A 13,399-nucleotide genomic window follows, 5' to 3' on the forward strand; every position below is an offset into this window, starting at 1 on the left:
CACACCTTGATCTGTGACTTGAAGAAACTAAAACAAGGATTGCTTTAGAAAATCATAAATACGGAAATGATTTCGTATGCAAAAATATATGGCTGATATTAACATCTATAATGATAATCATAATGTTTGGATATTTGTTTCTTTAGCTTTTTCAGAGAAATGCTCCTCTGTTATTTGTTCAACTCTGTTGGTTTGGATCTTCTTTGACCCAGACACTGACACATGTAGTCCTACTATATGCATTACTTACTGATGGTCAGTGCTTGAAACTGGCGATGTGTTCTAGATGCAGTTTGCTCCCCAAACGAGCAATTTTTAGACTGTGAAACTTTTGATGTAATTAGGCCAGGAGCACTCACCCTCATGAATACTCTTTTGGGAACTCTAACTTTTGTGCAACTAGATTAGCTCCTAAAATAGTGTACTGTAGCGTGAACCTGGTACCACTTCTCAGTGTTTCTAATGCAGCAAATGGCACTCACATGCTCTCCTACCACTCTGACACCATCCACCGCAAACCCTCAGCAAGCACATGTGGCAACTATATTTTTTAACTTTTTTTTATTGGAAAGTCAGATATACAGAGAGAAGGAGAGGCAGAGAGGAAGATTTTTCATCCAACGATTCACTCCCCAAGCGGCTGCAATGGCCCGTGCTGTGCCAATTCGAAGCCAGAATCCCAGATCCTCTTCCAGGTCTCCCAAGTCGGTGCAGGGTCCCAAGGCTTTGGGCTGTCCTCAACTGCTTTTCCAGGTCACAAGCAGGGAGCTCTATGGGAAGTGGAGCTGCTGGGATTAGAACAAGCACCCATATGGGATCTCGGCACTTCAAGGTGAGGACTTTAGCTGCTAGGCCACGCTGCCAGGCCCCACAGCTTCCTTTTTTTATGCTTTCCTCCAAAATATGTTCAATTTCTAGCTTTATGAATGTGGTTTTTTTTCTTATAGTCATTCACACTTATAAGTAGTCATTAACACTATTAATAGTCATTCATATTAAATTTTACATTCTCTCAATTCTGTATAATACTTTGATTATTATGGAGTTTGTCATTTTACACAATAGTAGGAGTCTTGTTTGGCTGTCAGGCAACAGTGCAAATAGATAGATCCTGCTATTACTAAGAGTAAGAGTATCAATTATGAGTGCAGATTTTATGTAAAAAACAGCATGGTATAATATGAAATGCAAGAATAAATACTAATGTTTAGAATGCTTGAGAATGTTGTTAAAATATTACAATTACTTTGGTTATATTGATGCTTTGGCTTACCTTTCAGCTAAAAAGATCACACTTAAGGAAGAGTTTGTTTAGGTTTGTTTTTCTGTTAAGTGTAAAACATGAATTGCACATTTGGGGATTTATGTGTGTAGTCAAAATCTCTACAGAGATTCCTATTGAATTTTTCCTTTAATAGGAAGCAATTTAATATCTAGGAAATAAAATATCGTAAAGGACAGTAAGCGTAAATGAAAATATCAGTGCTGTTGAAAATATCAGTGTTGTTGTTAGTAAGTAACATTCTAAGTCAGAAGGAAGGAGAAAGAGAGAAGTTAAATAATTTAAACTGTACCAGGATGTGACATAGGTCGGATCTTACACAAGATGAAGTAGAGCACAAGGAAACATTTGTGGGAGAAATACTTAATAGACACTGGGTGGTTCCTATGATGCAGGCAATGTTCTTTCTGCAGCCAGTATATTTGATACAGTACTACAGATTTGTACTGATTTCAAAACAAAGAATAAGAGAGACAAAAGTTAACAAAAACATAATTCATTATTGTATAGTGCATGCTTATCATATGTTAACAATATTTAATCCTGAAATTTGATAATACATATTTAATCCTAACAGTATGCCACAAGCTCTACTACCCTTACTACAACGTTGAAGTCCGAAATGTGTCCAAGGTCAACAGGTGTTAGTAGAAATGGTATTTGAAATTCTATGACCTAACTCTAAAGTCTTTAAAAAAATCTTCTGAATAAGTATTGCAGTGAAATATAAATCGGTACTCATTGAAAATATGTAATGTTTTGGAAACAAACTGATTTGCTTTAGGAGAACAAATATGGAAGTTATTTTTTGAGTATTTAATATCAAAAACAAGCTCCCCATATATCTCAAGTACAACAAAATAGGTGAAATTTCTATCTGTTACTATTGGAAGGTATAATTTAATAGACCTTGATAATACGATGTTCTATTTTTTACTACCCCTACAAAGTCATGATGCACTAAGAGAGCAGATTATTAAACTTCTGTTACTATATTCATGTTACAAATAGAGACAGGAACACAGAGAGAGGAACAGAGAGCGTATTATCAATGAGCTGAGATAAAAATTCTCAGCTCATTAAAACACATTTGATACTACACTTGCACTTTTAAATATTTACCCAAATAAATGAGATTAAATGAAAACATATGCAAATCAAAACATTGGAAACAAACCAAATGTCAATCAACATGATTTTTATAAACAAATCCTGGCGTATGTGTACCATTCATCACTCATCGGGTATAAAACAAAAGTAACGTACCGACTGATACAATCCTAATGATGAACCTCAGAACTATCTAATTAATAAAGTTAGACATAATGTGTAAAAATGCATTTCAAAACTTTTATGAAGTTCTAGAACAACCACAAAAAAAGTTAATTGCTGTCAGAAAATGTCAGTGATTTTTTTCCTCACCTTAATATCGAACTGAAAAGCGAGATTGGTTATTTGCGAAGTGTTATTTGCGAAGTGACCAGGTGGACATTGAAAGAAGAAAAAAAGATGAACATATTCGGTAGGTGAGGTGCCACGTGGGAGGAGAGAGACATCCAAAGGTTTCAGGAGGGTCTTGCAGTTTTTGGATCAGAATGGTGGTTTAGAGATTTCATCTATGTAGGAAAAATATGGTAACTAAGGCTGAAACAGTGCACAGTAGCACACATTCTGATTTGGTAAAAAGACATAGTCTTCGTGAAGAGACGAACAGGATCTACTAGGCTCATGGGAGACAGAGATTAAGCAGTTCTTTTTACACCATCAGTTCTCCTTTTATTCCTAATAACCAATTAGTCAATAGGATGACACTATCTATGTTAATGTTAGAATACATTGTTTTCTACTTTGTTCAGTCTGTCAGAGTAGCAAATGCTATAAAACAATTCTTTCACATTGACATATCTTGGTGTGACAGAGGGCCATGATGTGTTAAAGCCAAATACCACTCTTACTGATTTGGACAGTGGTGGTTATCTGGAGAATCTGTGTGGTCATGGGAATGTGATAACTGCTTTGCTCCCTTCCAATATCCTCTACGATCTTAGAGTATGTTGAGTTTTTAATTGACAAAAATGTTGACTATGTATCTAGATGCGTTGAATGGCCTTTGAAGGTATTAGTTTACACATCCCACCACTGCAAACACTTATATCTGTGCAATGTCAGGAAATTTTACATACATTGAGTCTATTTTTTTAAAACTCAGATTAATTTTACTGTTAAATTGAACATTACATAAATGACTGATGATTTCTGGTGAATAACTGCTTTTGTGGGATTACTAAGTACCTCTTCATGTATAGACAGTCTTTGAACATGTTCTTTGCCGCATTCTTCTCTCAAAACATTAGAACTCGTATTCTTTTTAGCTTTTATCATTATTTTTGTTTTCAATTTTTGCTTCTTGTATCAAGTATTAGGCTATTATTTTGTTGTTTGAGAGCAAAGTAAGAGAGAGAAGAGTAAACTTCAATATTTGATAAATATATGGCAGAGGACATCTCAGATCATTCAGTCTCAGCTTGCTTTTACTCAGAAGTTGTAAGTACCTTTAGAACTACCTTACGGAGCTTCCTTCAGAAGTGAAAGTACCCAGTTGTTTCCCAAAATTTTAACCCGTCTAAAAATATCATACAAAGAAAGAGAAATGAAACACAAAATATATCCGTTAGCATCTGTTTTATGTGTCTTCTTTGGTTTGGGTCTTTATGCTTCTGATGAAGGGACACATTAATTTAGTCTAATGTTATATTAATTGTTGAAATGGAACATTTGTTAAAATGGTTGTTTAACTATCTAGCAGTATAGATCAATTATGAGGAGAGGCCAAAGCTATAGGCAACCTAGCCAAGTATGACACTTCTGGGAGAAAAACAGCTAAAAACTGGTAGGCTTTCTAGATGTCGTTAATGCCAGTGTTGTATTAAATATGTCGCTGTACAGTGTGCCAGCGTAGGGTCTTATTCTATCCTTTTTTGTTATTATTCTTAGTATTACCTTTAAGATTTGGGGCAAAGAGCTTGAAGCATCGTTTGTGTCACTTTTGGTGCATAGTGGTTGAGCTCATCCCATACCATTGCTGCCATCACACGCACATAGGGGGAGAAACCATTGCCTGGGGATTGGGAAATGGGCACAGATCAGAATCAAAACTGTTGAGGGCTTGTTTATCATTGTAAAATGATTACCAGGGCTTCCATGAAGTGGGCCACTGTAATCATACTGTCCAGTAATACACAAAAAGCCTTAAAATTACCATAGGTTAAGGCTACATTGTGACTCTCAATGCATTTGCATGAAGTTAAATGTCATGAATTAATTTCAATCAATTATTAATTAAAATTAATGCTAATATGCACGTCTCACACTGTAGGCAGAGGATTAACCCACAGTATGCTTGAATAGTGAGTTAAGCCTCTTCCTGCACTGGGAGAAATGCATATTGAACCTGGGAAATATTTTGTCTGTACCACTTCTGATCCAGCCTTTTGTTAGTGTGTCCAGGAAAGCAGCAGAAGATGGGTCAGTCCTTGGGTTCCTGCACTCATGTGGAAGACATGAAGAAGCTCCTAACTCCTGGTTTCAGATAAGTCCAGTTTCAAACCTTGAACCATTGTGGCCATTTATAGAGCTAACTAGAATATGAAGAATCTCTCTTTCTTTTTCTCTGTATGTATGTGTTTGCACACACACATGCATATATATGCATATATGTATGTCTCTTTCTCTGTATATATACATATGTACATACATATACACATATATGTACATATATGCATATGCATATATGTATACATACATGCATATACATATATATATTTGAAAGCTAGAGTGACTGACATAAATAAAATAAATCATTTAAAAAACAGTTCTTCATCACTTTAAATATTTCTCAGATGACAGTGTGAAGAAGCCTATGATGTATCAGATTCATCAAAAATTCTTCGGAAATATTTCACTTGTTTTTAACTACCATCCCAGCCTAGTCCCAGCCTATCAGCAGCCTATTAGCAGGGAGCTGAATCACAACCAGAGCTGCCTGATTTTTTACTCACACCCATATTTATGTCAGACAGAGACTTAGCCTACAATGCCCTGGTGCCAACCCCGCTATGAATATTATTAATTAAGGAAAATTTAGTTTGTATTCTAATATATTAAATAAAAAATTGATTGTTGATTTATAGATTACATCGCATTATCTTGTTGCATTAGATACAGGCTGGAAGTATGAAAGAAGAATCCATGTGCTATTATATGGGCAAATTAACTATCAAACTTTTGAAAAGGCTTACCAAATAGCAGCCTACCCTTTATAAAAACTTGCCAAGACAAAATGTTTCATCAAAGTAACTTCCATGAGATACTTGTATTTCAATAATATATGGATTGTACATTTTATGTGAAAAAACCTCTACTCCATGAAAATAAAAATATTTGTCTTAAAAAATTGATTCCCTTTTATAAATTCTTCCTTCCTTCTATATCTAGGATGTAGAGTGAGGGTTATACAGACTATTAATTCTCTTCTAAAAGAACATCCTTATGTATCAAGGTGGTTGCCAACCATAATAGTGGTTTTCATTACTCAACTGTCTTGGCCACAATTTCAGTTCTCAGCAGCTAATGTTTTTACTACAACAAAATATTTCAATTGGAATGACCTCACCTCATATTCATAATTTCACAGGAAATTTTAGAAAACTGGTTTCATTTTGATCCAAGGAAATTAGCCTAGCCAAATGAGATGAATGAAATCTTAACTGAATTATTTTGGCAGTGAATAAATCAAAGTTTTAGAAGTAGTTGTTTAGTGATTTCAGCTGCACAATATCCCTAATTGTATATACAAGAAGGAGAAGTCACGATTCAGTCATTCTGTAGTATAATCATCTGTTACATTTGAAGATGCCCCTAGGGCTTTATGAAAAAAAAAGTTTGAAGAATTGGAATTGTGAGTCTTATATACCATGATTTAATGACACAGCAACTAATTCACATTTGTAAATGTTCATGTGTTTATGTATGTGTATATCTCTCTAGGTTAAGGATTTAGCAAAATGGACACTAAATGCAGCAGTAAATACATATGATTGCTGTAGAAATTTGCAAGATTTGAGAAAGAAATGCTTTAAGAACATATGCTAGGATTAATTATGACTAAAAATAAAAACCAAATCAATCATTGAGGAAAAATATGATTTACAAAGTTTACTCAGATTTTCAGTGGCTTATCTGTCTAGGTGTAAGTATTCATATATTTTTTTGTGTTAATTACATATACTCAAATAATGTAAAAATAGTGTAACCAAAATATTTTTGCAGTCATTTAGTAAACTGTTGGATTTTGTTTGTTGAAGCACACTAAAGAAAATGACAAGTCATTGTTGTTTCTGTTTGCAGAATTCATGAATTTGCTCACAAGATGATCCACATGCACACATGATTGGTTCTTTTAAGTTTTGGGACATCGGTAGAAGACAGCCCAAAACCTGGTGACCCTGCTCCATGTGGTAGACTTGGAAGAGACTCCTGGCTTCTTATTGGCTCAGCTTGGGCACCTGTGACCACTGGGGAGTGAACCAGCATATGGAGCATCTTTCCCTCTGTCTTTCCTTCTCTCTGTATATCTGACTTTCCAATAAAAATAAGACAAATATTAAAAATAAGATAGAAGAATATATAATGCTAAAAAACCCCAAATTACTAGGTTTTGATGTAACTTGGAACTTACCCTCCCAAAGAAAACAGTAAGAAATAATAATCAGTTGAGTTTAATGGAGAATTTATACAACATACTTCACAGTGTTATGTAACAGACAGAACAGTTCCCTGACTGAACATGTATGTAACATTTTTTTGGAAAACATAAAATCCTTTCAAACCACAGTGCCTTCCGGAAAGCGTACACACTGATTTAAGCTGTAGATTAGAAGGCGTTATAGTATATAGTTTACTTCCAAGACATTTCTTTCTTAGGGGTAAAGCACTGGGTATTTCTTTATGAATAATGAGGTTGTGTAGACTCTTTAATTATGTATTGAGGAAATTCTATCAAGGTCTAGCTTGGTGACAATACTTTGCTTCTTTGCATTTACTTCCAAATGCTACTGCTTTTACTTATTTATTTATCTATTTTTAAAATTATTTTTTAACATTGTTAAGTCTATTGGAAGATTGCTTTTAATTAAAAAAACACTTAAAAATTTGATACCCTTATAGTTATCTTCTTGGGCTCTACTGACACTGAATCTGCAATGATCTGTACTTGACAACAAATAACAAATATGAATTCTTTTCTTTGGCATCTGATTGTCAAATATCTCCCCCTAGAGGAGTAGACTCATCACCTTATAGTACCAACATTAGCCAGGGATGCTTTCCATTTCTTCATTGGACTCATAAGGTCAACAGCCAGGATTAAACTTTTGCCAATCTAGTTATGCGTTAATTATGAATGTTAAGCATGCAAATAAATGACGTTTATCTAAAAAGTATGTGTTTTGCTCTGTGTTTTATGTATTCAGTAGAGAATGAGTTGCCCAAATTTTGCTATCTCAGTGATTTAAGTCTCCATAAGTTACATTGATAACCTGATTTTCAGATATTTGGAAACCTAATTTAAAATAAACTTTATGTTGAGAATAAACTTTTCTTAATACAACAAATATTCAAATTGGAAAACTGCTTTGGTCAATTACCTAGTAGCATTTTATTTATTTATTTATTTATCTATTTTTTACCTAGCAGCAATATTTATGGTCCCTACAGCTGAGTCATACTCAGTCATGATTATGGTAATGAAATATGTTAAAATATATTTAAAATATTATATTATATCATATCATATTATATTATATATCCCCTAAATTACACAACCAGTGAGCGCAGTCCATATTGGGGCGAAAGTAATATGTTTTCATCAATGTGGAGTTAACAAGCATGCTACAAAAATAGAAATACATCTCAAGAGTGGTGAAAACAGGAATCCTTAGTTCATGCAGCTTGCAAGTTACATATTTTTTCTATGAAAAAATAGAAGTTGACCAGTGGGGGCTGCAGCCTAGTCGGGGCGACCCACAATAACCCCCAATAGGCCCGCCCCCTATCCTGGTTTGCCTGTGTGTATAGCAGACTAGTCCAGTCTGTCCCACATCCAATTAAGCTCTTGTATTTGTCCCTGGGTTTTAAGGCTTTGTTCTAACTAACCAGCTCGGCCATCCAGCCCCCACAGATGTTGTTGAGTTCCTCTCTGTCTAGCCACACCAGCCCCTTTCCAAGTTATCATGTCCTCCCGCAGGAGCAGTGACCTAGGAGGGTGGAACCCATTGTTTCCCTCCTGGGTTGTTCACTGTACCGGTTTATGCACTTTTCGGGTGGTTCCGTGATTTGACTTAACAGAATTAGTCCCCAGAGCCAGCTTCTGCCAGCTGGTGTAGCGGCTAAGTCCTTACACCCCTTATCCATTCTAATTTATGCTTGCCCCAGTAGGGGATAATTTGCTCAGTCTGGCTTTTCCCTGGTCTAGTTCCCATGCGGCACACAGGTGCTATAGCCCTGCTTAGTGTGGTCTGTCCCCAAACCAGCCCACGCTCTCCAGTGGGAGCAGCTGTCCGGTGAGGGGACCAGTCCCTAAATTCCCATGCCGGCTCTGCCCCTCCTGGTTCTCACGTGTGCTGGTTGGGCGCTGCAGTCAAATCTAGTACTGGTAACCTCGCCCTGACATTCCACATTGTACGCTGGTTTTGTCGCAACCAAACCCGGCCCAACCCACAATCTGTTCTGGTGTTTGGATTTGCCACTGGACAACATGCACTGATTCAGCCTGGTCTGCCCCTGTCCCGTGCCAAATGTCTGCAACACCCACTGGTTCCAGAGCAACTCCAGTCCGAAAATAAACCAGCCCAGGAATTGCACCTACAAGCTGATTGTGGCAATGACCAGCTGGACTCAGAACCCTAGCCAAGAAAAGACAGAGGACAGAACGGGTCAATCAACCATCTCAGATATATGTTGGCAGCGAAAACCGGGCGAATGAAGACTCTATGATGGACAGTGTCAACCAGTGAACTCTGCAACGACCTCATCGAATTGGGAGTGGCGAGACTGGCAGTGATTCATAACTAGAGAAATATTAAAGCCACTAGGGGTTGATCGTAGCTAAATAGTCTCCCCAAGAAGCTGTATATTTCATCTGGACAATGAGCAGCTGGACTATGTGCTTGGCATCTGTTTGCAAGGGAAGAATCTTGATTGAATTTGAACTGTAATGCTGCAACGGGGTGGGGGGGGTCCACCATTGGGGAGGGGCATGGGGAGGAGTGGGGGGGAACCCCAGAGCCTATGAAACTGTCACATAATGCAAAATAATTAATAAAAAAATACTCTATGCAAAAAAAATTGAAGTTGGTAATTAATATAGACAGATGTATGTATTCACATACATGCATATTATCACTGAAGCTAAGCGACAGTGGGCAGATAAAAAGCAATTTACATGAAGTGATACATAAAACTCATTCACAGGAAGTCATGTCTGAAATAAAGTTTCAAGCATATAAAAAAAGCAATCTATAAAACCTGCCATGTAGAGAGATTTCCACGGTGCACAGGGACTGAGATTTGAAATGGTTTGATAATATCTTCAATTGTTAATTTTATAACTGTGTATTATTTTCAGAATTGTATAAGTGGATGAATATTTTGCAGAATATTGAGCTGAATATTTGCAAATATAAATATATATATGCATCTGAAATTTTAAAAATGGTTTATTTAATCAAAAATACTGTACAGCTTTCAAGTTGATTGTGTTTATAATGACAACCAGTAAATGAAAGTACCTTTTCATGAAAACCAAGTTATTAAGTTTCATGAATTGTATTCAATACTCTAGAAAGGACAAAACATGTTAATTTATCATTTTTTCTCCTTTAAAATTATTAACTCTTTCATAAATTAAATGTGTTCTGTTACCATGAAAGCTTCTGTATTTTTCTTAAACAGTATTCAATGTACAGTATCATTTCAGACTTTTCAGAAACAATCCATGATATAGAAACATTTTCTCTTGAAAAAATTTTGTATCTGAAATGTATTCTAGGAAAATATTTCTCTTATGTTTATATCTACTTTACTAGACCTGTTGTATACAAAATAAAATTATTTTCCAAATAATTTTGGATTTTAAATGTGGCACTTTATATATATAGTGTGTATATATATATATGTATATATATATAAAGTATATGTATATATATGTGCCGCATATTTCAAGCCAGTACATATTTCAAATAGGCAAGAGATTAATTAGTATTAAAATAAATGAGTGACATTTTTATTGTAAATGGATATCCAACAACATAAAAACTGAATTTCTGAGTATGAATAGATCAATGATGCAGTAAGATTTTGTAATTAGAAGTAGTAGTATGCATGACTCTGAGAGGAGGGGATAGTGGCTGTTTAGTTTAAATGGATGTTACCACCTCTGAAGATGATGACAAGCCTTGGAATGAATAACTGCAGGCACTAAAATCTTTATTTGATCATTAGCAGTTACCAAGAATGAAAAGGCTACGAAGAGAATTAAAGTCTGTATATACCTTTTCCCTGTTTCATGAGATATGATACACGGTGACACACAAGGTAACAGGAATTGAAAACAGATAATGTTTAATAGTTACTTGGTATTTTAGGACAGGCACACAGTAGAAAATAAGAATACTAGTTTGGCTTAAGATATTCTCATGTTTTACTATTCATTCTATCTCATGTTGCCTTAAGTGTTTACATGAAGCATATTGCATGCATACTTTATGATTATTGTATTTGTTAGGTAGGCATTTTATATTGTAATTAAATTACATATTTCATATATTAATAAAAGTTAAAAGTTTGAAGGTCTAAGATAAAGTTGAAATAAAACATAAATTTTGAATCATTGTAATGTTTTTTTAATCTATTTTATTGTATTGTTGTTGACAATCTTTACATAGTTAATTACAGTTAAAGAAAGAAAAAGGAAAAAAAAAAGGTTCAGGGGGATAGGGAATTGGGTAATATTATTATGTCCATATTGTTTCCATCATGTATCTGAGGTAAAGGGGGATATTGAGGGAGAAGCCCCACCCTGTTTCCCGCCCAAACTGAGTCCCGGATGTGGGGCATGCTCTGAGATATGTGCTCGAGTGGTGTTAATAGTTCTCCGGTTATGAATCGCTGCCAGTTTCGCTCGATGAGGTGGTCCACTGATTGATATGGTCCATTATAAAGCCTCCGTTTGCCCCATATTTCGCTACCAACATACAGCTGAGATGAATGATTGATCTGCTCTGTCTTCCGTCTTTTCTTGATTAGAGTTCTGAGTCCAGCAGTTCGATTGGGGAGATCTCCAAAGAAACTTTGAGGTATTCCCAGACTAGTTTCTTGTATGTTCTAGCAAGCACAGGGCCCAGCACAGTCCATCACCCTGATCAGCTGGTGGTTTCAATTGCTGGTTTGGTTCTGTTTTTGGTCCCGAGTTGCACTGGAACCAATGGGTGTTGCAGTCCAGTCTGGTTCGACCCTTACATCGACCAGTGGGAGCTAGCCTAGTTGGGGCGACCCACAATAACCCCCACCAGGCCTGCCCCCTACCCTGGTTTGCCAGTATGTGTAGCAGAAGACCAGTCTGTCCCCCATCCCATTTGGCTCTTGTACTTGTCAATGGGTATTAAAGCTTAGTTCTATCTAACCAACTCAACCATCCAGCCCTCACGGGTGTTGTTGAGTGCCTCTCTATCTAGCCATCCCAGCTCCCGTCCTAGTTTTCATGCCCTCCCATGGGAATAGTGACCCAAGAAGGGGGAACCCACTTTTTCCCTCTCAGGTCTCTCTGTCCCCGTTTATGCACTCTTTATGTGGTTCTGTGATTTGACTTGACAGAATTAGTCCCCAGTGCCAACTTCTGCGGCTATGCCCAAACATCCCTCACCCACTCTAATTTATGCTTGCACCAGCAGGAATAATCAGCCCAGCCTGTCTTTTCCCTGGTCTAGTCCACATGCAACGCACAGGTGATGTAGCCTTGCTTAGTCTGGTCTGTCTCTATCCCAGCCCACGCTCTCCAGTGGGAGTAGCTGTCCAGCGAGGGGACCAGCCCCTAATCCCCCTGCCGGTTCTGTCTCTCCCTTCCTGGATCTCGCGTGTGCTGGTTGGATGCTGCACTCATATCCAGTACAGGCAACCACGCCCTGGCATTCCATAATGTGTACTGGGTTTGTCGCAACCAAACCCAGCTCATCCCACACTCTGTTCTGGTGATCGGATTTGCCAGTGGGTGATATGAACTGATTCAGCCTGGTCTGCTCCTGACCCATGCTGAATGTGTGCCAGTGGGAAACTTTCCATGGCCTATTCTGGGCTGTTTCCTATCATGCTGCTTGTGCTAACCTGCAGGGACTGTGTCCTGCCAGAGGAGCTGCCCAGGCTCCTCCATCAGAAACCCTCCCAATGCCAGATTTTGCGCATGCCAGGGGGTCCTTGAGCCAACCCTACCCAGTTCACCTCCTGTCCTAGCAGGAACAGTGGCTTTTCCTGGCTGGCTTTCACCCCATTCTGGTTCTTGTTGTTGGATGTTTCAGCCCGGCCATGGCTCGTCCATACCCACATACAGCTCACGCATGACTCAAGAGGGGATTGAGACCCAGCCTAATCAGTCCCACATCTACCCTCTGGTTCTCCATGACACCAGATGGTGTTGTGATCTGGCCTGATCTGGTGCATCCAATCCCAGCCCACACTAGTGCCTCGGGTGACTACAACTGTTTCCTAGATAGAATGCAGCCCCCATTCCAGCACACGCGACCCTTGGTGGGAGCCTCAACCCAGTTAAGGTGTCCCCATGCCTCCCCAACTGGGCCTGTTCCTGGCCGTAGATCATGCGCCTGCCAGTGGTTGCTCTGACTCAGCTTATCTCAGTCCTTCACTTGTCCTGGCCTCTGCCTTAGACAGTGTGACTTAGCGTCCTTGATTCAAGTAGCTACCTAAGCAGCGATTCAGACAACCAATACCCCAGAGCTCCCTGGCCGGGCGGCCAGCAGGCAGAGCCTGGCACCACATGGTGCACTGGCC

Source organism: Ochotona princeps, chromosome 12 (genome assembly GCF_030435755.1).
Source record: "Ochotona princeps isolate mOchPri1 chromosome 12, mOchPri1.hap1, whole genome shotgun sequence".
Lineage (NCBI taxonomy): Eukaryota > Metazoa > Chordata > Mammalia > Lagomorpha > Ochotonidae > Ochotona > Ochotona princeps.